Below are 27,841 nucleotides of genomic sequence, written 5' to 3'. Positions count from 1 at the left end.
GGTTCCATGGTGTAACGGTTAGCACTCTGGACTCTGAATCCAGCGATCCGAGTTCAAATCTCGGTGGGACCTGACAATACTTTTTAAATATGCATCAGTTATACTTTATTTTCAATATAATTTATTTTTATTTGCATAAAGTTAATCGATATAAATTACTTAATATATATATATACATATATATATATATATATATATATATATATATATAAATATATATATGTTAGATACAATTCCCTGTTAAATAAGAAATATAAGATTAACTTGATTCTTTATCAATTTTATAAAAAAAAGTCCCCGCGTGTAAATTATGAGAATTATTTTAACTATTTAAATAATGATAAAACTCTTACGAAGAAAACAAATTATGATAGAGATGCTGATACAACTCTATTCCTTTCCTCTCTTCTCTTTACTAAACGATAATATTTAGAATCGGAATACGCCAAGAACATGTAACGTGTCTTCCATCTCTCGTTTCATATGAACCTGATCACGACTGCTGTACAAACCTAAACGTTGGCTAAAATTTAAAATAATATTATAATAAAAAACGACGCTTATCCAAAAATGATTCTTCGATTTAAACGTTTATTTTTATATGTTATCTATTCATTATGACGTCACGTCACATCATTCTTTACAGATCACTTATAAAACCCTTAAAAACAATACAAAAATATCTGTCTCTTTTTCTTTTGCACGATGAAGGACATTTCAATTATTTTTATTATTAAAATTGTGCTCTTAAAATACTTTTATGATTTTAATAAAAAAAATATAATTAAATTAAGCTATCATACTGCCTAATTACAAAAGTATAAATACTTTCAAATGGAAGTTAAAACTGAACGTAGATTTTAATTGTGACGCAAAAATGAAATTTCAACAGAGGTCTTAATTTAATAATCCAGAGAATTGTATTAATCTCAATGTCTCTCAATTGGAACTGCTATAAACATTGTTGATATCGACAAGGATAGAGTCAGTGTATGGTTTTACGTAGTTAAAACTTAATGAAACACTATAATTACAACGATTATTTTATTCATGAATATTTCTTAACTTAGTAAATAATAAATATATTAGTTACATAAAATTATATGAAACTATAAATATATAATAAAATGGATAGTAATCCTAATTCGTTTAATAAGAAACACTATATTATTTCATTGTGTTTGTTAGAGGGGCGAAACTTTTACCTTTTCGTAAGTTATGAATATAATATAGATAATAATTATTGAGTGCCGGCTGAACAAATAAAATGTGAGTTCGACGATTGCATTGAATATTTTGATTATTTTTAATATCAATTCATATAACACTTAAATAAAGTTAATAATAGTTATACAAGGTCTTAGTATAATAAGGAAATATGTACCGAACTTTTGTTCCATATCAAGTGCACACGCTTTAAATTTTTGGTTCAAAGACACTACTCCTTTAATAAAATTTTAAGTTTTATTTTTAATTCACATTAAAATTATGAGTCTTAGTTTTTCGTAGTTTAACAAATCATAAAACAAACCTCTTAAGACTAGATGTTCATAGGACTAAGTCGAAATAAAGCCTTTGGTCTATATAATTTTCTATAAGTACAATTCAAGAATCTTTTCATTTGTGTAAATATCATAAACAGTTTATATATTCGATCTAAATATCTCTAACATCTAACTAACAAAATATTTTTGTATTTTTTTTTTTAAGTGAAAGGTGACAAACGAGCAGACGGCCTACTTGGTGGGCAGTAGCCACCGTCGCTCATGGACAACCGCAACACCTCTGTTGCGGATGCGTTGCCAACCTTGGATAATTAGTAAGAGGGAGGGGTAGGCATAAGGAGATGACAGGAAAGGGTGGGAACAGGGAAAGGGCAACCGGCTCTCTCACTCTTCGGACGAAACGCAGCCTTCTGCAGATCTTCTGTGGGTGGGTGGTACTTCCCCGGTCAAGCCAGCCCCTGTTCGATCTGTAGTTACTTGACCACAGCTAGGCTCTACCACCTATCGACATTGTATTTTTTTTTCAATTTCAATCTCTACAATACTATTTGTATTAATTGATGTTTGAATATTGTAAAATAAAATTACCTTTTTTTATTATTTTGGCACAATTTCAAAAAGTTCAAATAAAACTATGCCTTTTCATATTATCCACATTATGTGAGGCAGTTACAGCCATACCATAATTCATATTCAATAATAATTTATCTCCGATATTGGATCACGTTACAATATTAAATTAAAACACCTTAAATTGCCTTTCAGCACAATTCGAGTGCGCTCGTTGGGGTAGATTTTAAATTTGAATTTAATTCAAATATTAGTTTTATTTAAAAAATATATATTTTAAAAATATATTGAACTGTAATATGTTTAATCCTATCGTTTTGTGGTGAAGTGCAGACAATTATTTACGCTTAAGTGGACTTTACTTTAAAAAGATTAGAGTGAAATAGTTGTTGTAACATGTTACAACTATTTTAAAGTTATTGGGTGTACTGAAACGGTACGTATGATCATCTTACATCCAATATCCGTGAACATTTGCATCTCAGGCGGCTCGGCAGATGTAGCAATCAAAGTATTTGGTTCGCTTGTCTAACTACATATACAGAGCTAAAATGAAATTGATGAAGGTGAACTGTTCAAAAATGTTAGCTTACAAGTAATTTTAGGAAGATATTAAAATTAAATATTCTAAATAATATTAAAACAGTCTTAGCTTAAGATTATCTGAGTTAACGTTAATTTAATTAAGGAGGAGGAGGAAAAAGATAACTAGCAACATTTATGTAAACAAAAATAATTATTATACATATATTAACTATGACTAAGTTAAAAATAGACATTAAAAAGATTAAATAAATATATAATCAGTTTTCTTATAGTAAACCATTCTATAGATGTTTAAATTGGATATTAATTTGTCTGCGGTTTGTCAGAACGTGCTCTGAAGTCTGGACAGAACATGATTACTCAACCGAAATGGTTTACAATAATCGTCGTCTGCATCCATTTTCATATTTTTAATTGAAAGTAAATCATCTCAAACTCTAGCGTCAACAGAAACTGGGTATACTATAAAGGTCTCTCAAAAACTTTTAATAAATAATGAATTCAATGGATTATTGTAGTCTAGTCTAAGATGTCTATTATTATGCGAAAGTCGTTTCTGAAGACTTCTGTTGTTAATTCTTACTCATCTTTCGTCCGATGTACATAACAAGAAACAAGTCTAACTGACAAATACTTTCATCTCATATGAACGTGTACTGTAAATATGAATCGTGCCACGATTACTTTAAAGTAATATAATCGTGTAGAAAAACCAAAACACCACCCAGTCATTAACATGATACAAAATTAAGGCTCGTATGTTGACGCAAGATATATCTATCAATAATGATATGCTAACAGAAGAGATTATATTTACAAAAATAATACTCTATACACCAGCGACAACGATAACAAAAATATTTCTTAACATAACCTTATCAGAAAAGCCAGTACAGAGGATATTACATAAATTAACTGTATACTATTTCAACTTCATAATAGTTTTAAAACTTACCCCATCCCAAATTTTTTCCTTCCTACACCCTTGTTACTGGACACAACATGAAAAGTTATTATGGAGGTCTAAATATTAACTTAGTCTTCTGGGAAATACCTTTTCAATACACTAAAGTTAGTAAATAGGCACTGAGCTAGACATGTGTAACTAATTTATTTATTAGACCTTCTACTGGGAAATATAAGTTTGTTCCCTAAAATTATTATGTAAAACTTATTGTTCATTATAAATAAAAATAGTTGTATTAAGATTAAATCATAGAAATTTATGGTGTTATGGTGTTAAGTATTCAATCATACAGTGACAATTTATATCTGTACTTGTTAAGATTGAAGTCATTCGGTGTAAGAGGCGTGTGGTATTCATTTTTATCAAATATCACACTATTAGCAAATTTATCTCATTGTGCATGTTTAATAATTCTTGGTCACATACAAAGTGATGCTTTATAAAGGTTTATAAATTTCTCCTTTTTCACTTATATATCAAAAGTGGCAAACAAGCAGATGGCCTACTTAATGGAAGGTGGTCATAGTCGCCCATGGACATCTGCAACATAAGAGATGTCGCGGTTTCGTTGCCGACCTTGATTGTAAAAGAGGGAGAGGAAATGACGGGAAAAGGGAAAGCTTACCCAACTCTCACTCATCAGACGAAACACAGTCATTAAAGGCCACTTTACGCCAATTGTTTGTGAGAGGGTGGTACTTCCAGCCAACTCATGTTCGAGCTATGGTAGCATGCCCACAGCTAGGTTCTACCACCATTAATATTATTCTCCATTGTTAATAAATATATATTTTAAATTGTTCAACATTTAATGAAAGACCTAAATAGATTAAAATTTTCTGAATAAATTTATTATACCTCACATTAACGTAATATAGGACATTTGTGTGCTTGTACGTGAAAAATTCATTTGAATATTAACATACACTTCTTAGAAAAGTACTTTTACGTCTCAATCTTGAGCAAAGTTGTAAGTGAAGCTGTGCACTATCCTGGATTGGTTGCTCTGAGGTAGGATATGTTCGTTGTGATGTTTCACTTGTTATGAGTGTCTCATTTCTTAAGATTGTTCTACATAGCGGTTATGTTAATATTAATGACAAGTAACTTAAAAAATGTAGCAAGAATATATAGGTATAATAATACACAGTACAGCTTATATTATATAAAAAATATAAACAATTATTACATAAAAATGTTTTTTTTATATTACAAGACCGTCTTTACGTAAGAAAATAAAAGTTAAGAGATAAACATACAGTTAATAAATTTCCAAATTGTATAATTCTTGTCATTACTCCTGACGTAGATTCGATTTAAATGTAGTTTGCTTCAATAATAAAATAAAAGTTTTATTAATTAAAGCTAAATCTTTAATTACGAAAATACCAACTGTTGTCGATGTATTTGACAACTTAAGTTATATGATGAAAATTTGTTATAATATATTATAAAACTCTATATTCTATCTAGTCAAATAAACTACTACAAATTTTTACTGTGAACTAAATATTTACATACAAAATAAAATATTTGAACCATTTCATTAATTTAACTAAATGTGATGATATAGTTTTTATTAAAAATATAAAAGATATATATTAGCTCATTTAACTGTATTAATAAAACAAAATGCTATATTTTTTATTTATATAAACATCTTTACGGATATTAATTTCAAGTAAGACGTATAGAGCTAAGCTAAGCATAAACTAGTATTAATTTTTACAGAACGATAATCTGTATGCCACACTAAGTGCACACCTTCCTAGCGTTGTTACTTTTAGTACTTTTAATATTTAAAAAAGTGGCGTAAGTTACTCATTATTCTATCCTATCTGGTATTGAAACTGCCATCAATATAGCTCCAACTGATTCAAAGCTAATACGCAAATATATTATTTTGGTATATGCACACTGTTTCGTACCTATGCATTAACTAAAATAATGTAGTATTACAAACAGGCACTGCAATTTTATTTAATTGTTTAGTAAAATAAAGAAAATGTATAAATTACAAATTAAATTTGGGCCTCAAATATAATGTTTTGACCTAGATTCGCTTAACCGTAACATAACTTTCATTTGCGCAATAACTTGTTGTTGTGAAGGGTAACTGTATCACAATTACATCAGACCATTCACCAGCTCCGATAGCCGTGATCGTCTAGTGGTTAGGACCCTACGTTGTGGCCGTAGTAACCCAGGTTCGAATCCTGGTCACGGCAGCGAACAGCTGTCGCGGCGGAGAATATATTTTTTTTGTTTCATTTTTATACACATATATGACTTAATAAAAAAAAATAAGTTTTAAATTTCACATCATATATTCTCAAAACAATTGCGTTGTTATATTTTTCTTAATATTTTCTTCTTTTTTTCTTACACTTAGAGTTATTTATGACGTCATAAATATATTAAATAAATTGTTTTGATACATCTTTTTATTCGTTTGGTTTATCATTTAAATTTGAAGTAATTGTCTAATAATGTATGTCAATTCAAGTTAAAGATTCAGATAAAATAAAGGAAATTATTAATTGTATCATACAATGGCATTTAAAAGGAGGATTATACTAAAAAAACATATACAGTGAAATTAATAGTTTTCCTAAAATAAATTTCCTTACCATAGAGGTGTATTAATGATTTTTTTTTTATATATTAAAAATCAAGCAACTGAAAGCTATATTCTGCTGCAATTCAGAAAGTTTGTAAAAACAATATAAGAAAAATTGAATATAAACATATCAACTATTACTTGGCAAAATGTGATGCCTCAAATAGGTTACGCTCGCTTTATTAAAATGTTAGTAAAACATATGGACTAGAAAGTTTTAAAGACGAGAGGAAATAATTTGTAAACTATTTCGCTTTAAACTACAATATCACGTTGCATGTTCAAAGGACCATAATATATTTCATACTCAGGCCATATGTTAAAAGCATGTCCCATTTCTATACAAACATTGTTCACGACATTTATATATATTTTTATCAGAAGTTGTAATGATTTATTTGTTATAATTTGTAATAAAAAACATATAAGTACATACACTACAAGGCGATCTCATACCGTTAAACAGAATTTGATAGTAACTACGACAAAGTTCAAAGGACCCTTGGTACGTGAAGACATAGTGTAGATTACTGCAATTTTTGTAATTTTATCATTTCCCGATGTCTAAGATTCTGTCATGTATCTATTTGAATGAAAATAAAGTTTTCGGATACTAGGCGTTGTTAATTATTTCTTTAACTTCACAATCCTGAAGTGATCACGGGCAGATGACTTAAAATTGATGCTGTCTTATCTACCTTAAACAGTTATAATAAAACAGTAAACAGTTGTAATAATAATAAACAGCTGTTTGACAAAAAATATAAAAAGAGGGACGAAAAGTAATTAAGTAATGAGATCTAAGATTTTCGCGAGTATTCATTTAAATAAAACTAGTATTATTCGGATTTACTACGCGGATTTTATTATTTAAAAACTACATAATCCCGACGTTTCGGTTACTTTGCAGCAACCGTGATCACGGGCAGACGAGGTGTGAATGTCTGTCAGTTGGTCCTTGTTATTTTAAAAAATAAGTAATTAAGTAGTTTGTAACAATAATTGTATTTATTAAAATGTAACAATTGAACAAAAGTAATATTTTTATGAATTTTCATTTCACAAGTAAAAAGATATTTTATTGATAATAGTGAATATTAATGCAAAAATTTTATTATTTTGATATTTTTAATAAATATCTTAATAGATTACTTATATTGTACTCGCAGATGTGTCCTCAATAAGAGCACTCCATCAATAAGCTGATGAGTCGTTCAGATGACAAGTAATCAGGTAGAGCGACAGCCAATAGACTTACTGTCATCGACACATGAAGCAAAATACAAAACTAAAATATATATTATTCTCATTTTGATTGTACATACATAAAATACATAAAGAAATATTAATTTATAAAGTACATATGTATATAGAAACAAAAGCTAAATAATAACAAGAACAAGTTTTTTTTACGCTTTAAAGCATTTTATATAATTCAAACCCGGGTCGCGAGAAACTTAACTGGGCGGTCGCGGGCCTTTAACCTCCAGGCAACCACGACTTATCTAATCATATACTGTATATTAATACTGAAAGTTGAATTCAATTCTTCATAATTTTGTAATGATATGCAAGATTGAATTGAATAATATCGTATTTAAATTTTATAGTATGGTGTATAAACTACTAGTAGTACTAGTACTACCAGTACTACTAGTATAAACTTAGTGTTGTAACAATATTTATGTCAAAAAAATATAGATAAGTGAAAGGAACATTTCAAAACTTAATTTGAGATGCTGTCATCTTTCTGAATTTCGTGAACTATAAAACTTTGATATTTTATTTCAGTTGTTTGTTAACAGAGTTGTAGAACGTTTCCTACTATCTATCTATAATATGGAACATATTCAAATAAATAATTAAATTATTATTATAACCAAATTTAACAGTGATATCAATTTATATATATCGTATAATCCGATGTTTTTAAAGTTTGATAATAAAAGTTATCCTTATTATATAACGTTAATGAATTAAGAGAAAAAAAATCGTGAGTTTTATATGGAAGTTTTTTAATGTAGTAACTTTAAGACGCTTCTAACTTAGAAGCATATAACTAAACAGTAAAAAAGATATGTCATAAAACGTAATGAAGAGGCACATTAGATGTAACAGGTGTCCGGTTTTTTTACGATAATGGAAAGGCTATGTACCTACTCATGTTTTAAGTCTTTAAATATAAATGTCTCACAATAATCAACCATCTTAAGACTAACTTTTTAAACTAACTACTATAAAAAATTCTAGATTTATTCCAAATTGATTCTACTTTATAAATATTGAAATTGTAATTCAATTTAATAGTTATAAAATTTACTTTGTATAAAAAAATATATTTTTAGTTGGATCTATCCCTGAAATTATGTGATTTCAATAGAAGTTTGGTCGCAGGTTTAGCTCTGCAAGTTGAAGTCAAGTTTAAACTCAATTGGGAGGGATTAAGTACATTCGTACTGTTTAACAGAGAATAGATAAACTAGGATTTAACTATAGCTAGTCTATGGTTAAGCTAATTGAATTTATGTAATTTCAGCTACAATAGATCGAGGGCAAGTCTCACTGAAGACACGTCACTTTTTTAAATAAATATGCGGGTAGTTGAAAAATATTTAAACTTTTTTATTTAAAAAAACAAATGACTGACTAACAAATAAATAAATAACTTTTATAAAAATAATTAATTGCTTAAACAAGTACAGGTTCAAGTTCATTTAATTTTAATAGATAAGGAAGATTTTTTTTTTACTTTCGAAATTCTCACTCTAGGAGATGTTCATAAAGGAATGTTTTTTATTAACCTTTTTTCTTAAGGCGCTCGGAACTCATTCAATGAATATTAAAGCAAAAAACTTTCTTCTAGTCATATCATGTCATATAATATTCGGATGCTAGGTCAGATAAAAGAATAACTTAAGAAAAATAGGAATTATTTTTCTTGAGTTATTATTAAAACATCTATCACAAGGCTTTGAAATGTGACACTTTGTATTATTTAACCCAAGTATACTTTGAAGCACAACATAAAGGTACTACATTAAATTATTTTTGTATTTATACATTATTGCAATATTGGTGTAGATAACTTACACTTTATGTAGTGATTTATTTTCGTATGCCATAAAAAGTACAAAATTAACTCATATATAAAAAATCCTCTCCAATATGAAATTAAATTTTTGGGTTTTAAAATTCTTCAATAAACATGCTTAAAATCTATTTAATTAGGTAATATTGCCAAGATTATTCACAAATTTATTTCGTAAGTTTATCACATATTCAAATAATTATCTAGAAGAAAATCATGAAGACAATGTATTATGCATTAGTGCTGCCCTTAATCAAATTTTAGATTGACCAATCACTTACGGTTGATGTAACCTTAATGTTAAAAAAAAACAATCCATTCAATAAGGATACATAAGTCACTAAGATAAACATATATAACCTTAACCATCTCCGCAAGCTTCTAAAAATCAATTTTATTAAAACAAAAAAATGTTTTCTTTTTGTTATATCAAGCCAAATCGTATCGGTTGTAGGAGGAAGGCGAGTAAGTCGTTGTACCACCCCGTGTGCTCATTAGGAGAAGACATCGATCGACAAGCTGCGATAATGCTTGAATGACAAGTAATCAGGTGAGAGTGATGGCAGACATACTTTGCGGCATCTGACATTTGATAAATTAAATGTTTAGCACATTTTCCAAAATGTTATATGTATTACTCTATGCCTAAATTATTTCCAAGCTAGATAATATTAATATTGTTATGGGTAAGGTTGCACTCAATATCACACTCATTTGAAAATTGAAATATCAATGATTGCATATAAATGACAAAAGTTTAAATATAAATGTAGATAGATTTAAAAAGAGACACTTTCCACCCTATCCAAAGTTTTCTCCTTCAATATATTAAAATGTGTTTACCTTCAAGGCTACAAGTTTCCAAGTCAGTAATAATTAACGTGGTAATATAAAGACCAATAGTATCCTTTTTATCTATTTTTATTTAAAACTCTGCATATAAATATAAAGAGATATTTTAGAGAAAATAAGAATATTTTAAAAATTAAACACGGTCGTTAGTTTCTCTTAAGAGTGTCTTAGATTAAGAATTTGTTACAAACTCTGTTTCTCCTATCACTGAAGCTAGCTGTAAAATCTTACAGTTCACTATAAATGAAGAAGAATTGAAAATGTTAGTAGTTATTAATTTATTCATCCTAATACCTTCAAAATTGATTATATAACTGAATAGAAATTTTAAGAGTAAATATATCACTACATTTACCAGATTCAAGATATGCATTAAAATATTTTAAAAGAATAAATTTTTCTGTTGTTTGTCAATTTTGTTAATAACTCTAACAATTAATTTTCATGAATAGTATTGAGAATACTTATGGACATATTAGGAATAATAAAACACAATCAAGAATCATATCAAACCTTTTTTCTCTTATAATTATTAATACACAGGATTATGCATATACAAAACAAATTTTTGTTCAAAAATTACACAACTTTTTTTTCAATTCAACATTTCGTTTCATTCATCATCATTCAACATTCATCTATACTCAAAGATTATAAAATATTTATAACACTATGTTTAGAAATATTTTAACGAAATATAATGTAAGAAATTAAGTGAATGTGGTAAATATTAATCAGACGACAATTCTCAAACATTTGGTGTTCACATAAAAGGAACATGCACAATCTATTTCCAATATCATCTGCATCTCGTACCACATCTGTATCTCAAGGGGCATGTCCGAGATAGAAATCAAATTAATCGATTGTCTATTTATAGATAGTTCAATTGATGGATGTTGACTGTTCAAAACAGTAGCTTACAAGTCCTTCTGGGTCTGTAGTAAATATTGTTAAAATAATTTACAGTAAATTCAACAATAGTCGATCTAAATATTAAAGAGAATACTAGCTTTTATTAAAATAAATTTAATATCTCATGATAATATTTATGTTTAACTAGCGAGGAATGTGATTTATTGATGCTATTATCATAAATAGGCTCGTAGCTATTGATTACATTAAAAATGGTAGAGTAAAAAAACTTGCAACTTGCAGGGATAGATAGATTTGGTTATATCGGTTAAATTGTTATAACTAGAGCATTTAGACACGTACTCGTACATATACGTGAAAGAAAATAGCACATAATGTGAATAACGTGAAATAAAACAACATAGTATCGTATAAATGAAACTAGTATTTTTCGGATAAACTACGCGTAATTTATTTTTGTAAAAATCGAGATGTCATCTCGTCTGCCCGTGATCACGGTTGCTGAAAAGTAACCGAAACGTCGGGAGTATTTAGTTTTTTACAAAAATTAATTACGCGTAGTTTATCCGAAAAATACTAGTTTCATTTAAATGAATAAAACTCGCTAAAATCTTAGATCTCATTATAGTATCGTATGTAGAGTAATGGCAATGGTCTAATTTTTATCAGAACATATTAAATGTGACGATTAAAAAATAATTAAAAAATATTTTTATCAGAGATATTTTAGGGAACTCTAAAAAAAACAGAATAAAATTTACTTAATTCGGCTTATTATGTAAAGAGGGTTTTATTAATCAAAGTCTACATATTCTTAAGATTTAATTGAGATTAGTATTGGAGTTTAGCGTTTATTTAAAATAATTGTTATGTAATTTTCATAGAAAACTATAATCTTGGAAGTTATATACGTTTAGTATTGTTAAATAATATATCATATTAAATTTAAATATAACCAAATGGTGATAAAACACATGTCACATGAATCATAATCATCACAAGAGTAAGTGTATGATTATTACATTCTAGCTTTTATAAAAATGTAGTTATAATCACTTTTCCTATAGTAAGCCATTGCATTGATGTCCAAATTGGATATTACTTTGTCTGCGGTTTGTCGGTACGTGCTCTGGACACAACATGATTACTCAACACTGAATAGCTTACAATCAACGTCTTCTACATTCACTGGCTTGTCCGTAATTAGAAATCTCTACATAACGAAAAAAATTTCAAAACCATTTATTTTACACTGGCTTTGTAAAAAATATTGACTACACCAATTATACATTTCTAATTTTTGATTCTAATCTATTAAAATAATATTAATTATTTTAATTTAGTTTTAAAGGGCACCTTTGTTTAGATTTTGTTTTTCTTGCAATCGCCAATTTTCCTGTGAAGCCTTTAGTCTTCAACATTAAATATCTGCTTTAGTGTCTTTTAAAACACATTTGCTATACTTTATTATTCCAAATGACAAAAATACAACTCATGCCAACATATAGTGTCTTCAAAACCCCATAGAACTATTTGGTTATGGTTTTGTATTCCCTCGATAACAATATATAGTGTGTGATCACATTAAGTAGGTAGATTATTAGGTAGGTGGATAATGATTTATTTGCTGACTGATTTTCATAATATCCTTAATCTATATAAATTCTTAAAGTTATTTTTCTCATATAAATACATTCTGACGCTTAAAGTAAAAACTGAGAAGGGTTCATATATTTATTTTTTCCACATTTTAATTTCATTTAAAAAATTATAAAATTATTATAACAACACATTTCCTTTTTTTATAATGCACAGATTTCTCAGTACAAATGTACAAGGGAGTGCCGTAAATATTAGTTGCGAACCATTTTCGGTTGAGTAATTATATTACGTCCGCAGCACGTACCGGGATACCGCAAAATACTATACAATTTAAACATTAATAGGATGGCTTGCTGGGTGATAATAGATTAGACGTGTGTACATATCCATACAAATATTTTATATTGTATTTCAATTTCAATTCAATTATCCTTCCATAATTTAAAGATAATGAAAGGCATTCAAAGATATGTATTCGTTTTTACTTTTAGAACGCAAATATATTTAATAAGCGAACCTGAAATACTCACCTCAATGGCATCTCGAGATTATACCTACTTTGAATAATAAAATCTAAAAGAGAGAAAAAGGTGGAATAAAAATAACCTTTTGCGAATCGCTTACAAATAGCTATATAGATAATTTAATTCAAATACCTGTTATAAATGATATATGTATTTATATATATGTATATATATATATATATATATATTTTTTTTTTTGACATACTACGCTAAAAAAGGGACAGTTTCATTACTTGTACTGTAGAAACGTGATTGAACTAAGTGATAATTATACCTATTATTCGTTATTAAATATCTTATAGTTGAATTTAAAATCATCTTCCACGACATATATATACATATATACGACTATGTAGTCTATCTCCGTCATTCCAATTTATCAATTAAATGCATTCCTTACTCTTTAGTCTTTAATGTGTTAATATTCAACTTTTATTACAATAAATAGAGGTAACCGCTAAAAATGATGATATTATTAAATGTTAAATTTATTTGTATACAAACTAGTATGTTTTATTTCAATGTGTAGATCGCTAGCTGTTAAATTTATATATTATTTAGTACAAACAAAAAAGGACTTGTAAACTGCTATCAACTGTTCTTTAAGTAGACAATCGATACAAATACTTACATTTCTGTGTCTGCCATACCTCTTTAATGTTGAATGTGATGTTGATAAGTAAGACAATAGGTTCACTGCATTATTATTATATGAGTAATTCAATGTTTAAGTATTTATTTTGTAATATATATTCCTGTTAGCCCGATGGGTTTGACAGTGTCACCGGGAGTTTAAGATTTTATCTTGTTTAAATTTTTGTGAAGCGATGTGTTATTTTTCTCGATACATAAGGTTCCTTATATGAATGACGCAAATTCTTTGTCATTTTGATAATGTTATAGACTAGAAGTACAATATTTTATAAGAATAATTTTCCAACTTTGACCTCATAGAACTGTTATTTATGCCAATTGCATTGAGAATTTTGGACAGAATTGATATGATTTATTTTTTATTTTTGAAAAAACACGTCCTTATAACAAACAAACAATTCCTCAAAGATGGCTTAAAATCACATAACAAGGGTATTCATTCTAAGCCTCTTGTTCCATCAATATCTCCTGCTTACTACCTTGAATGAAATGTGTACTAAGACATTTAGATGAGTGCTTATATCATGAAATGGTTTTCACTTAAGGGTTTTGAGAGACAAGTTAATTTTAATTAATATTAAAGATGTTTTAGTTTGAACTTAACAATTATTTCCATAATATGAATATTTTATAAAATCTATGTAAATGTATATACATTTCTTAATTCACCCACCATAATATTACTTTCAACTTATGAGTTTACATTAAAATTAATGAGAATCAATCCAAATATTACTTTATAATTTCACTGTATCAACTCAATTTTAATGTACTAATAATAATGAAATACATTAACAAAATAATCGAATTATGTAAAACATAAAATAATTCTAGAGCAACTGTCTCCCATACAATACTCTTACTAAGGTCAGGATGCTTGTAATCTTCTTAACTGTAAACACTTGCTCTGTATATTAGGGTTTACGAGGGGTTTAGACAAATAAGTACATTTGTATATAACATTGTACTTCCCTGTATTGGTTTTTTCTAATTAGCGAAAAAGAGTTGCATTACAAATATTATCGCGTAAGTAAAAGTGATGCTTTTAAAAGGTTTATATTCTTCTTTGAAATTATACAACTATAACAGATGATATTGTCATCCCTTATTACAGTCAGTATCTAAGTTATTAAAAATGAAAAGGCTCCAACGTAGTTAGACACGTATTATTTTAAATTTATACATTTCTTTCTGAGCTCAACTCTGATGTTCACGCTGACGGAGTCGCGGGTTGAAGTCTGGGAATATAAATAGACACGAGAGATACTGTGTAAAAAGTTAAATAAGAACAGTTTGGCGACAAGAAAGATTATTTTATTTAAATTTCTCTTTGCTAATTTCGTTATTTAGCTGACTAACATTTTACGCTCAAGAACAATAATGAATTACAAATGAGAATTATTAAGCGTACTAAGTTTACACTTCGATATATCATAAATGATCAGAAAAACTGATTTCTATGGCTTTAGTTATAATTTGTTAATAGCAATGTCCAATAACACGCGTGATTTCTCTTTATTTCATTAAAATGATCCATTTATAAAGGTTTCGCATTTACGTTAAAATAACATTAGCGAATAAGTTGTTACGAAATCATTCAGTTTGCGTGTTAAGATTTAATAAAGCGATAATGAGAAAAGACTAAGGGATCATCATCGTGGTCATAAAAGTTATATTACTAAATTTATAAATACCTCTTATATTTTAATGTTGTGTTTTATTGTCTCGCTATGTTTCTCTTGTCTCGTTAGTTAGTTTGGTGTAGAAAAGAATTATTACACATAATTTTATATTGTTTGTTAAAATTTTCATTACATATTTATACATCGTAATGAAGTAGAGATTCTGGTAACTTCACAATTAAAAACGACGCCAGGCTTAATTTAACTTTTCAAAATAAATACGCTTTTATAATTAGGCAGCTTGACAAATTAATTTCATGATAATTAAATAAAAATTTTATTTATATATACCAAAAGAATTATACCTAAGGGAAACCAAATTTTTTCAAAAAGTTTTTTATATATTGAGATCTAAGATTTTCGCGAGTATTCATTTAAACGAAACTAGTATTATTCGGATTTACTAAGCGGATTTTTTTTTTTTTTTTTTAATAATAAAATCCGCGTAGTAAATCCGAATAATACTAGTTTCATTTTTTATATATTATCAATTAATCTATATAAAAAAAATTAAAAAGTCTTTTTATGTAATTTATAGACTATTTATTACCTTGTAGAATTTTTCATGGATAACCTTCCTAAATATGCTGAAAAAAATAATAGTTTCTAGAGCGTTTAATTCTTAAACATTTTCATTAAATACTCATTACTCATTCACTTCATTATATATAACGGCTTAGCTCGTATTATTGTTTAAATTATATTCAAAAACTGCCCATCAAATATTGGACTGTTAGTGTAAAATTAAGTTTTTCTATCTATAACATAAAGAATATACATACATACATACATACGATATATTCACGTTAAAAATTAAACCAGACGTGAAGGTTTCTGCAGAATTAAACTGAACAATATATTATTTACCTTCGAATTTTGGTTCAGGTAAGAAACCCAGAAATTCTGATCCAATTTAACCTTACTTGCCAGTCAAATTTGTACCTAAACGCTATTCTTAAAGTTTATAGCAATATTAAAAAGATGGAATTTAAGAAATTATAGACACATAAATATTTATAAAACTTGTTTTTGTTTATTGTCTTGGTAAAAAAGATGATTAAAGATGGAATATTGTAGAGATTTTGATCTTAAGTAAAAAAAATAGTTTCATGTCCTTAATTGAAAACTATAATATCATGAATTGAGCATAATTGTTAAATCCTAGTAAGCAGTGAAACGAAAGCTAACTCGTAGGAATTAGTGGGAAATATTTCAAATGTATTGAATTTTTCCTTGGTCATATTTACATATCTAAGAATTTTGCAACATATACATATCCGAATTGAAATATCAACTGTTATTGCTTACAACATATAGTTCTATTGCAAAAAAGTGCAATGTTATATTCATATTTTTTATATTACTTCAAAGTGTGCAATCCACATAGATTAAAAACAATAGGATAAGAATTTTGGCTCTACATTACGCTTACTACGTTTTCATGTACCGCTCTCCAGCCAATTCGTAACCACTATAAGCTACACACTAGGCCCGTGCTTCGCTTTTTAAATTCTAGAAAAAGATTCTGATGTTAGAAATCTTCCGTGAGTAAAACATTAGTATCTTTAAATTACTCACAGGTAGATGTGGGAGAGAGAGGTAGCCATCTTCATAAAAATATTATCAGTAGCAGTAAATCTTCAAATATTTCCTGTTTTACTATTAAACTAGGTACCAGCCCCGGCTTCGCACGGGGTCTTTACAAAAAATATAGCCTATTTAATTTTGAGAATTATTAAACTTATATTATGATAACTTTCAAATGGTACGCCCGATTTAAATGATTTAAAAACTAATTTACAGAAGCTCATGTAGGCTTGAAAACGAAGAAATTTATTTTTATAAGACTTAATACCGTATTTACGTAAATAGATTTCCAATATACGCTTTAGAAATACCAATTTTTAAAATTTGTAAGATGGATATAGTATCCTTAAGGTATAGATTTTCTGTAGACCTATATATTATTTGTTATATCTCAAAGACTTTAGACAGTGTTTTTGTTAAAAGCTCTAAGACGGCTCATGTTTTCCCGATATCTTAAAGTAACCTACAGATGGATCTAGCTGGCGCATATGAAAATTTTATTTCGACCTTTATAATATTGTCTAATATGTTACGTGACGGTGTCATAGTGATAGTTAAATTAGATATTAAAAGAATTACGGTGTAATCGCAGGTCGCGCTAAGCTTCTAAGTAAACTTGTTCATTCTACACGGGTCTGACTCAGAAGTTCCGTGTGAACAGACTTTTTAGTTTTATATTTCTTCTTCGAATATTTTAGAATATTGTGTCACTATTTGTTCACCCTTCGTACAATATAGTCGAACCAATTAATTGTAATTTAGATTTAAAATTAAATTAAGTCATTTAAATTTTGGTTTCATTGCATCCACCCACCGTCGAAATTATAATTAATGCTTCAGAATCGAATAGTCTTCAAGTAAAACAATTACACAAAATGTTCAAATTATTTTTTATTTATTCTATTATTTGATTATAACTATATCATGTGGAACATGCTTTATGATAAGTCTCATAAAAATAAGGACACTAAATCCGACAATAAAAATGAGTTCCAGAAAATTACAAGATTTTCATAATCTGTATTGGTAATTTCTAAAATTAAAAAAAGCTTTGCGTTATATGTTGATTGTAGTCTTCCTCTTACAAACCAAAATAAGAGAGAAAGAGAAATGATGAGATAATAAAAATAGTACTTATAGTTGTAATAGTAGTCTTATGGTTATTTTAAACCTCTTTTCGAGCACTTTTTTAATCTAAATATTTCGATTTATGTCCATATTAATGTAAAATGACTGCTTATATATGTACAATTTAAAAGATAAGCCATAAAAAAAATATACATCTACTACAGCACTACCGTATTTACGTTTTATTGATCTCCTATTTATTAGCGTATATTAATAGCAATTGGAACAAATGAAACTTATTTGAATTTTCTTGTAAAGTTTCGACTCAGTGTTTAAGTGTTTGGCATAAGCTCATTCTGTATTCCATTATAAAAATTTCTCAAGTCTATTTACCAGCTCATAATATGCGAACAAAAATATTTTGTTTCATATTTGTCTAAAATATAATTTACAAAATCTAAAGGTCCCACCGAGATTTGAACTCGGATCGCTGGATTCAGAGTCCAGAGTGCTAACCGTTACACCATGGAACCGTTGAGAGCTTTCAGGAAAGTTACCTAAAAGATAGTTAGATCGAATAAGACTTTCTGGGAAAAGTGAATTTAGACTTGACATTAAAAATTATATTGAACACGCTCAAGTATTTATAATAAGCTTCGATAAAGAAATATTAAAGCAAACTAACTATTCATTATAAACTTACGTCCTTCCCATTATATACGAATATTGCAACTTAATTATTGCAAAAAATTATATGAGTGAGTTTGTAATAGTAATGATGAAAAAACCTTCAAAAGTAAATTTGAAATTAATCTAGTTAGCTCTATGTATCAAAGTATGCTTTAGTACAGTAATTTTTAATTTTAAACTTCAGAATTACAAGTGATTTATTACTAAAATATTCATGATAGCAACCTTTGTTCATGGTATATATACACACATATTTATTTTTATTTTGTTAAGACAGTATATTATTATCCACAGAAAAAGTATGTAACGCCCAAAAAACCGAAAACGATTTCTACATATATGAAGATCTACAAAAGTATAAGTTGCTTCATGCTACGAAAACTTTTCGATTGTACTACAATAATATATGTCACAAGAATATTATAAACTCAAAAATTAGTAGGTTTTTAGAAACAGTTTTTTATTTAAAAAAATATTAATAGAGATAATATCAGATGTCTGAAACTGTTTATAACGAGCCTTGCTTTCCATACAGCAAACTAAATGAGAATAAATATATATAAATGAAATCTAATATTAAAAAATAATAATAATATCTAATTTGATTTCAATACTATAATTAAATATATTCGTGATACTTCTTTTACAATAAACATTTAAGTAAAAAAAAAGATAAATCACAAAGTTGGAGGGGAGTTTGGGAGGTAGCCAAAAAAAAACAATAAAAAAATTATCAGGCTTACATATTCACTAGTATTTCTTCAGAAATGAAAGTGAACTGGTTACATGATTCATTAATAATAATGAAAATGATATGTACCCAAAGATTGGAAAATGAATGTCAATGACCTTGATGGAAAGATGACTTGAGACTCGTAGTTGAATAGCTTTGGAAAAATAATTTTATTAAAAAAAAAAAACATTTACGTCAATACAACTATTTCCTTAACAATTTGGGCAGTTTTGCAAAATCAGTACATGGCTTATACTTATAATATCAAAAGAGATGTTATTGCATAAAATTGTAGTTTATAAACTTTTAAAAACTTAATAGGAAAAATTATTATCTAAATTCAATAAGCATTTATTTAAAAGCAGAAAGGGGGTGTTGTTAAAATCAAATGAAATGTAAAGCACAATGCCACGCTTAAGTCTGAATATCCGGATCAGTAGATCGTCTAAATAAAAATAAGCTCAATGCTTGATCAACTGGAAAGGTGATAAAAAAATCAAAGTGAAGCTCGGACTAATTGCTGTCACTAATAATATTTAAAAAAAAATGTGTTTAAATAATGAGATCTAAGATTTTCGCGAGTATTCATTTAAATGAAACTAGTATTATTCGGATTTACTTCGCGGATTTTATTATTTAAAAACTACATAATCCCGACGTTTCGGTTACTTTGCAGCAACCGTGATCACGGGCAGACGAGGTGACAGACCTCAGGTGACAGACCTTGGAATTATTTGATATGCTTATTTTGTATGAAAGGTTTGTTTCAAACCCCATATTCTTTTTCCAACTGAAAATTGTGGTTTCTGAAAAATCGGATATGAATTTTAACTAACTTTAATAAGATAAATTTTAACATTAATCATTTTTATACATATTGGACAATAAATCGCTGTTCCTGTTGGAAAATTAATCCTAAAACGATCTTACATATCATTATTATCTAATATCATCAATTGCATTTGTTGTTCATCTCGAATATGGAATAATCTTTTGTCTCTTCAAAATATTTCTGAGAAAAAACTATACACAGCTACACTTAAAGTACAAGAAAACAGTTCAATGTAATTGAGTGCTAGCTGTACTAATAATATAATATATAGGTATGCCAATCATGAATTTACAGGAAGAATATTTCTTTTAAGATAATTTGACATATAAAATTGTTATTATTCAATCCGTAGATGTTCTAATGCAGTAAAGATTTAAAATCTACCTAAAATATAAGCATAATGTTGGATAGGCGTTCAATACATTTATCTGGTTTTTTCAGTAAGCGTTAATGTTTTCTTTTAAGGAAATAGGCAGATGTCCTTGGCCGAACAGATGTCGATGCTATGACGTTATTATCGATTTGCCGGTTTAAAATTTCTATTCCGCCCTTAGATAAGGTAATAGTCATAAAAATATGAATACTTCTGATTAAAGGGTCGTTGCGGTTGTGAAAAGACGATTCGATATAAATTTGTATTCTGTTTTAAAATTTTGTGCGATATTTTTAACACCGTATTTTCTTTTATCAAACGACGCTTTGATGTTTTAAGTGGGAAACACTTTGTGATGCGGTTTGTCGAAACGTGTTTCGGACAATAGGTCAACTGGAGCTTTAATAGCTCAGTATCTGTGACATCTTGTATATTTCCTCGTAAATTCAATTTTATTAATTATTAAAAAAACATTAAATTCGCGTTCAAATTATCCGTTATAACATTTTAAAGCAAAGGTACTTAGTATTTAATTTTTAATTATCAACTGCTACTTCAAATGCTAGTCATCCTGATTTCATAAAAGTAAAATAAAAATGTTAAATTTCACACTTTATGTTTACACTAACAACCCTTAAGATTCTGTTAGTAGATTTTGCTTCAAAATTAACGGTATCAGAACTTTGATTTTTTTACACTACCTGTAACTAAGGTTTTTACAGACGCCGTTATCTCAAATCCATGTGAAAAGGCTTACTACTCAGCAGTTTCCGTCTACATCGATGGTTCCTTATCCGAAATTAAATACGATCTAGAGTGTATTTGGTCATAAAATGAGAATTAATCTAAATTTTTTTGTCCAATCCTCATCATTTAGTTTTTCTCTTGTAATACAAATGGAATAAGTTGTTAATTATTGGGTTTGATTTATTACTGCTTCCGCTTTTATGAAGTTAGATATAAATAAGTTTTGAGCTAATATTTACATGGTCTATATTTGAGTTGAACAGAGAGAAAAGTACATGAAGAAAGTACATAAGTTCTGTGATATAAAACTTTGACTCACAGAACACAAAAAAGTTTTCCCCGTGCACAAACATGAAGAGTCCTACAGTCTTATACGTATACGTAGTATACATCTAATAGAACTCTTGCTATAAAGAAATTAAATAAAACAATGGAAACCTTACTGTAATCAATTTTTAAAAATATTTAAATATTAAATTCTTCTCCTGCTATTATTTAAAAATCTTTGATCATTTAGATTTTCGTTATCAACAAAATTTATATCTAGATTTTGAATGTGTAATATATATTTTTAATTTTACTTACTATATAATAAATATTTTAGAGACAAAAAGTACAGTGTACGATTCTATTAGCAACCGTAGAAGTACTTATTCGTCTAAACAGAGAAAAAAATAACCTACATCATTTTGGAAATGAGTTGATAGTCTTACACTGTTAAATCGATATTAACCGAGAATAGTTAACAACTGCTGCAAGGAAACTGGCTTTTAAATGAAAAATTCTCGGCAAAATTCGAACCGTTTGAGAGCTACTATCCCAAAGACATAGACACGCACACGAACTTAATGGCTCCCACACTTAGAGACATATAGATGCCAATAGATGGTATAATAAAATATTACAATAATGTAAAATGTAATTTAATGCTATTAGCATAGAACCGAAAATCGTTTCAATGAGTCTAGTCAAAGAAGCATTGCAGTATTTTATATGAAATTAAAATAAATCAAGAGCTATACACTTTTAATAGGAGAAGTCATAATAAATAAATAAATAAATTATTGATTAATTCATTGCAACAAAAAAGAAATGTATACATCGTTGTTATAAAAATTATAATTCCCCGTGTGGCAAGTACCCATCTGTGCGATAGATTTATGGAATGTTTAACATTAGAAACAAGTTGTCAATCGCCTGATAAATTAAAACGCAGTCTTTTAATACTGAATTATTATGTTTTATTATATATTTGTATTTGGTTATTTAATATTAATTAAGTCATTTATTTTTGTCTTTCCTATTTACCGATCACAGCCTTTATAATAATTTTTGGTCTCTTATTAATTTTTCTTGTCAGGCATCACTTTACTGAGAACGCATCGTTTGCAGGGAAATGTTTTAAAATTTTATTTTTTGTAGTATACAGTACTGCAAATAAATAAATAAAATATAATAAACCTTACCGCCTTTAAGAAGTAAAGCGCACTCAAACGACCAACCAGCTGACTATTCAATAGCAAAAGCGATATTTCTAATAATTTTCCATTTCCACGGCCATATCCCTAACATTAAAATAAATTTAACTTCAAAGTATTTTTCAAATATCTAGAAATAACTATTTGAAAGACTATTTCCATCTGAATATTTCATCACACTTCTGACGATCCATTTTATCCGCCCATTGTACACCGAAAAATAACAGACCGAACCTCATTAACATGCACTATTAATTTTCCTCTGTGCATTTATGGTTTAAATCACTTCAGAATTCTCTTTGAAAATACATTTTATATTGTATACGCTTATGATAAATTCATGAAAATGAACAAATGCACCTAAAATTTACCAAAGAGTTGACCGCACGGTCTAGTGATCATATCGTATTCCCTACAAGATGTACACTTAATGAAGGCAATTTAAAAAAAGTTTGCAGCATAATTTCATTAATATTAGTATGGAAAAAAAAATTGAGGATAAAAATACGTTATGTACATAATATGCAAGTTTTATAGAAGGGTATATATTAATATAAAACCCAATACATGTATTATCTTATATACGTCTGTCTAGCCGAGCGTTGGTTGAATTAAATTAATGGATGCTTTTTATACATAAAAAATATAATAGTAGTAATAATTGTGACCCAAATCCGAGAATTAAATTTTAACCATTTAATACCTCACTTAAACGTTCTCATGAGAATAACCCTTTAAATATAGTAGTGAATAAATTGTTCCTTGGTCAGAATCATGAATAAATATTTTATTTACCAGAAATCCTCTAAGGAAAACGTAGTCCTCGAGAACAAATTTCATATTCTATTCTAATGACCAAAACTACAGTGATATGATGATGAGTTATGTTTTCAATTCCCTTTAGTATAACATAGGGAAGATAATGAGATCTAAGATTTTCGCGAGTTTTATTCATTCAAATGGAACTAATATTTTTTATTTCGGATAAACTAAGCGTGATTTATTTTTGTAAAAAACTACATACTCCCCGTCTACATCTCGTCCGCCCGTGATCACGGTTGCTGCAAAGTAACTAAAACGTCGGGAGTATGTAGTTTTTTACAAACATAACTCACGCGTAGTTTATCCGAAAAATATTAGTTTCATTTAAACATAGGGAAGAGTGGATTAGGAGAATAGTTTTATTCCATATTTTTTTTAGCCGTTGATTTAATGAACATCCCAAAGTTAATATACGATGACCCTGCCTCACTACCTAACAATTGACGGTGGTTGGCGGCGGATTTTTTAACTGATATCTGGAAGTTTACCGTTTTAGCATTTACCCACTAAAGATGCACCGAACTCTTAGGCTGTTTAACCTGACCATATTCAGATGTGAATCATGAACGACCTTTACCGCCAATGGGTACGTGAATGAAGAGAATAAAACAGTCTATTCACAGACGTATCACACTAAATGTAGCTAGTCTATGTATCTCGATATATGTCGTTTTTTATGTTTGTAAAAATAATTCATTATATTTTTAGGTTTTACCATTTTAGGAGGATTATGAGTTATATAGAACATAAATTCCTTTTTATTGAAAGCTGTTAATAAAATAACATAATGAAGATATCTTAAAGATAAAATTTCAAAAATTTCGTAACTTATAATCATTTATGTTTTTCAAGTCATTTTGTGTAAGATTTTAATATTGTTTTAAGGGTATAAAATATAACTTTCCGTCTGGTGTTTAAGTTTTTAATGGAAACCTTGTAAAATTGAGTGAAATATAAATAAAAGATAAGATTTTAGAGATTTAGAATGTATAAAGTATCATATTTTTTTGAAAATTGTGTACATATTATAATATTCGCAAAAAAATCATTGTTAGTGTGACTTAATTATTTTGTGAAAAATATAAATAAAAAATTAAATGACATAGAAATTAATAGACTCTTCATCAACCACAACTTCAATATAAGCAATATATAATTAAAGATACAATATTTGCTTTAAGTGACGTCGATATGTTTATCATTGCCTGAAATTTTACATTTCCCATAACAACTAAAACATAAGGTGCACTATCTCAGATTGGTTGTTCAATGCTCACACAGGTCGTGTTTGAGGTGAGATGCTTTCCCTGCAGACGACTTTTAATACTGCTAAAGTACTTTTATAGACGTATATAATAGATTAACGGAATAAAGTCAAACACGTCTCTTACACTATGGTAAATTAAAAAGTGAAAATAAAAAAAAAATATATAATATTATTGTAACTGTCACTCATAAGCTTTGTTGAGGTTAGCTACCATGGAGAATTATTATCGTCGCTTTTATTGGTACTAACCTAAACTCAGTGTATCTACAAAACTAATTTAGTCACAACTGAACTAGTTTAGATCAATGATGAAGTATCATGAAGATCATTCTAAGCCTTCAAGTACGAGATAGGTAATGCCGCACAATATAAGAAATGAACCGATATTCTCTTAAAGAGTTCTTTGACAAGGGTGATTATGGAGATAATATTTTACTTATTATTAACTTTTTTATTATTCAGTATAAAGGCAAAAATTGGCAGACCTTTATTGAAAAACAATGTAAAATGATTTTGTAACACGCGTATTAGGTAATTAAAGAATAACTAAGAATTATTTTATTAATTTAGTATTAATATATTTTAAATAGAAACTATATAAGTTGGCACATTCTGGTAAAATATATACAGTGACTTCGAAGCTTCACAAGATTAGTGAAAAAAAGATGAATACCGTACAAAATGTAATAAAACTCATTTTGTATTCTGAACCTTCTTTTCACAGCCTTCACACAACGGTTTCTATTTATTCTATTAGACATATGTTAATGATTAAAAATATATTTTTTAATTTATTTATTTTATTACAATTTTATTTTTACTTATATTAAGAATTAAAAAAAAAACGATTTTTTTAAAAACACTTCGTTGGTTAAAGATTATTTTAACGAATATGTTTCAACTATTAAATAAAAAATATAAACAAACAAACTCATTATATCTGGATTCACACAGAGGGAATTCACATTAAAAATGAAACAGCTCGAGGTCATCCCCGCCCACGACACTCGTAAAGTAATACAGGTAAATAGCAAACAAGGATAAACCCTAAAAACACCGGGTTTATAAACACGAATAAAATTCAGATGTATTTGGCTAAATTAAAACACTAGTTCTACTAATCTTATTAGGAACTTTTTGAGACTTAATGTGCATGTAATAGGTGAATTATTTTATTTTAATCCAACGTTTTCTTGACCTTGTGATTTTTGTACCTACGTGAACATTAAACCGTCTGTGAAATTTAATTATCATTTTCACGAGCTAAATCGGGAAATATAACATTATTACAAATACCTACCTTTTTCAAAGCGCATTTAAACTCATAAATCTATGTTTTTTACAAATTTACGTATCAAAATCAACTGTAAAACGGATTGTGACGATTAAATTTGTATTGCGGCAAAATTACAGCCACACTTAACTAGAAAAATAAACAGGGTATATCATTTGACAAATATAAATATTTTTACAATCAAAAATGTCAGAAGCAGTGAGTCCTTGCAATTTTCATGTAGTATTTTATGTAACTATAAAGAGTTAATATATATTTTTCCTATTCACTCTAACATAGTTATTAAGTTTCTGATAGCACGAATAAATGTATATATTCTAGAATAAATCTGGTTCCTGTTTATATTCAGCACAAGAACGTATTTACATAACAGACGCGTGTGTTCTCGCTGCTACGAGGGCCTAAGACACTGATATGAAATAAAGTTACTTCTCTTTTCGACACCGCTTTAGTTGTGTTAAATTATATTATATCAATTGAAAACAAAAATTCATATACGTGTTCTATTTAAATTCACAAAGTTTTCTCTTGATATTGAAGAAATGATTCGATTAAGAAAAAATTTTTTTTTTATATAAACAATTAAATGTATAGTTTGGTGTAAAATTTTCCAAAAATTTAATTTCTTACATGTTAAAATGCTTTAAGTATGATCATCCAAAGACATACAGGAGGTAACAAAAATAAAGAAAAGCCGTATTGTTTAAGGGATGAGTAGGCGCGGCGGGCGGTGGAGTTGTGTGATGCATGAAGGAGGGGAAAGGACTGGTGTGGAGCATCCTTTCCCGGGGAGAGATTATTTAAAGATCATGTTGAGATATAACTATTAGGTATTCTGTTTAAATTAGGAATAATCAAGATTTTCAGGTTTAAATAATTTAAGAAATAAATAATAAGTTGTGTCTTGTAAAAAAAATGATAATACCTTTCTTAGGACGCATGTTATTTTAGTAAAAATTCCAATAACAACTTACTTGTGTGTAACATATACCGAACTGGAATACAGCCCTTTTATAAGACTCGCGGTATTGAAATAAATTAACAGAACTATTGCTTCTGAAGTGCTTTTTTTTTCTACAATGGTATTAATTGGAAAAACTTTTTACATCTCTTAAACTATCCGTCCTTCTGTAGCTTGTCGCGTCAAAGGCGATCGCGAGTAGACTAGAAATAAAATTAAAGTCTATAAATCATTTGTATTTAACGGTATTCCTTTATTTTACTCAAACATTTGTACTACAAATAAGGACAATAAAAATTTTAAATTAATAAAAAATAATCTGTACGAGGACCGAGTTTAACTTACAATGTTATATTTGAAATAAATATTATTAATTATTCTTATTGGGAACAGAAAATGTTCTTCTTTCAATGCTTCACCGTGGAAAGTGATAATGAAAATTACTTATCCTTTATAACAAAAAATAAAAATTCCCTAATCTAGAAATACGTTTGAAAAAGAAT

At 28.0% G+C, this 27,841-nt stretch overlaps 3 non-coding genes across 3 annotated transcripts; 2 read left to right on the top strand and 1 right to left on the bottom strand.

Annotated features, from left to right (window-relative positions):
• Positions 1-72, top strand: Trnaq-cug (transfer RNA glutamine (anticodon CUG)). The gene has a single exon. It is a non-coding gene; the product is annotated as a tRNA-Gln (tRNA).
• A 5,672-nt stretch (positions 73-5,744) lies between these two features.
• Trnah-gug (transfer RNA histidin (anticodon GUG)) lies at positions 5,745-5,816 on the top strand. Its single transcript has one exon. It is a non-coding gene; the product is annotated as a tRNA-His (tRNA).
• Positions 5,817-18,602: 12,786 nt separating this feature from the next.
• On the bottom strand, positions 18,603-18,674 carry Trnaq-cug (transfer RNA glutamine (anticodon CUG)). Its single transcript has one exon. It is a non-coding gene; the product is annotated as a tRNA-Gln (tRNA).
• Between the last annotated feature and the right edge of the window lie 9,167 nt (positions 18,675-27,841).

Source organism: Danaus plexippus, chromosome 2, assembly GCF_018135715.1.
Source record: "Danaus plexippus chromosome 2, MEX_DaPlex, whole genome shotgun sequence".
Classification (NCBI taxonomy): Eukaryota; Metazoa; Arthropoda; class Insecta; order Lepidoptera; family Nymphalidae; genus Danaus; species Danaus plexippus.
This window is presented reverse-complemented; position numbering and strand designations above follow the sequence as displayed.